General features: G+C 40.4%; 1 protein-coding gene across 1 annotated transcript in view; it reads left to right on the top strand.

Annotated features, from left to right (window-relative positions):
• The window catches only part of LOC119425512 (protein diaphanous homolog 3), a 305,646-nt gene that overhangs the window by 251,634 nt on the left and 51,747 nt on the right, over positions 1 to 2,265 (top strand). The window lies entirely within an intron of this gene.

The following is a 2,265-nucleotide window of genomic DNA, read 5'->3' as shown; positions in this document are numbered from 1 at the left end:
TAACACCTGTCAGTATCTTCATGCTTCTTTGTAATTTGGCAACATTTCTTTTCTTGTCACCAATGGACAACACAACTGAAAATGCCTCACATTTGCCACGGCAGGATTAAAAAATAAAACACAAATCAAACACAGAACAAAGCCTGAAAAGCTATGAAAACTTAAATTTTAGATTTACTATTACTGCAGGACTTTCAAGTTGTCTCAAGCCTTTTTCACAAAACTGTTCTGCTATATGGCGGCAAAGTTCCACTGATCATTCAGAAATCACTAACTGAGCTGGTCACATCCTGCAAAGATGTCAGCCTTAAATAATAAAGACAGCATCGCAAAACCAAAGGAGGCGTGAAGTCTAACTCCACAGCGTTGACGTGGTACATGCGTGAAATGTGTGTTACATAGCTTGTATTCTAAATCCCATGGTGAGCTGCTCATTCAGAACGTCTGTCATCGCTACATCCTTGAGCCATGAAACCAACTTCACTTGTCATGTGTCGATGGTTTCATGTAGCCATTTCAATCAACCTCGATTGATTGGTTCAAAGGTGACACTGACAGGTTGACTTCCTGCAAACACGCTCTCATGTTCAATTCAATTCAACTCAACCTTTATTTCTACAGGTTAGTCTCATTGAGCCTTCATGACTCCTTTACAAGAGAGCTGTTTTAAACAAAGAACACAAAGAACAGAGCTGACAACAGTAGACAATCATAAAAAAGTGTATAAAATGAAAAGTAAATGGAATAAATTATATAAAAAGTGAAACAAAAACAGCTAAATTGTAAAGTGATGTAAAATACTAAAAACAGGAACATGTCTGCATTGGTTATTGCCAGGAACGTAGCAGTTGTTTAAAATCCCTTAGAGGTCAAGGTCGAGAGCTTCAGATTTTTTTGCAACATATTCCAGGAAACAGGAGCGGAGTAGGAGAAGGTCCTTTTGCAGAATTCAGTCTGCACTGAGGAGACACTGAATGTAACAATGTCCTGAGAGCGCACGCTGTAGCTGCACTCACGCAGTGACATGTAGGAGACGTATGAAGGCAACAGACCAAGGAGTGATTTAAAGATGAAAATGTACCTTTGAGAAAGTCTACATGAAGTTCATGATGACCAGTTAACCAGTGAATACAGGGTGATCTGGTGGGTACGGTAGTGACAGCCAGTTATGAATCTTGGCGCACCAAGATAGACAGTGTCCAACATCTAAGGTGCTTGTAGAAGCGTTCATGTAAATAATGTCAACATAGTCAATGTAGGGAAGGAAAGTCGCAGTTACAAGGCGTTTCCTAGCGCTCAGAGTTATACATGATCTATTTTTGTAAAAGAAACCCAGTTTTACATTCAGTTTATTTACCAAGTTTTCGACAAGGGGCTTAAAAGAGAGATGCAAATCAACAAAGATATCCAAGTACCATATTTATAAGAATAGACAAACTCAATAGGAACATCGTTCCTTTGAATGGTGTAAAACAGAAGGAAGGACTGCTGGGACAGACGTCATGTTTGAAAACAACATTCCTTCGGTTTAGTCAGCATTTAACACAAGTTTGAGATGGACCTTAGATGTTACCTTAGATCTTTCAGAAATTACACTATGATGGTTAGAAGGTGTCTCAAGGCTTGAGATATTTTGTGAAGGGGGCTATAGATTTCCATCACAAAGTTAAAATAGGGTTCCCAACATTTCATGAACACACAATTCCTTGAGTTTTCTCTGGCTTGTCTTTGAGCAAATCCTGAAATTCCAGAAGATATTTCAGTCACAAAAAGCAAAAAACTTGGAAACTTAGGTGGTGGCCAAAGTCACATTCAGAGGTGACAAAAAGTAGACTGTAACCTGGTATGTGCGTATGGCAATCATTCCTAATCATTATATTGTATAACATCAGAAACTGAAAAGCCACCATAGCTAATCAGTAAATATACATGTACTTTGTGGACTCACCGATACTATCCATCTATCCATCCATCATCTTTTACCCACTTCTTCCATTTTGGGTCACGGGGGTCGCCGGTGCCCATGTCAAGCAATCACTGTGCCTTGGATGGGTCGCAAGTCCATCACAGGGACACATAGAGACAAACAACCATTCACGCTCTCACTCACACCTAGGGACAATTTAGAGTTACTAATCAACCTAACATGCAGGTTTTTGGTCTGTGGGAGGAAACCGGAGTACCCGGAGAAAACCCACATGCACGGAGAGAACATGCAAACTCCACCCAGAAAGGCCCCTGGACCGGGATTTGAACCAGGGACCT

This window comes from Nematolebias whitei, chromosome 2 (genome assembly GCF_014905685.2).
Source record: "Nematolebias whitei isolate Nwh7 chromosome 2, NemWhi1, whole genome shotgun sequence".
Classification (NCBI taxonomy): Eukaryota; Metazoa; Chordata; class Actinopteri; order Cyprinodontiformes; family Rivulidae; genus Nematolebias; species Nematolebias whitei.
This window is presented reverse-complemented; position numbering and strand designations above follow the sequence as displayed.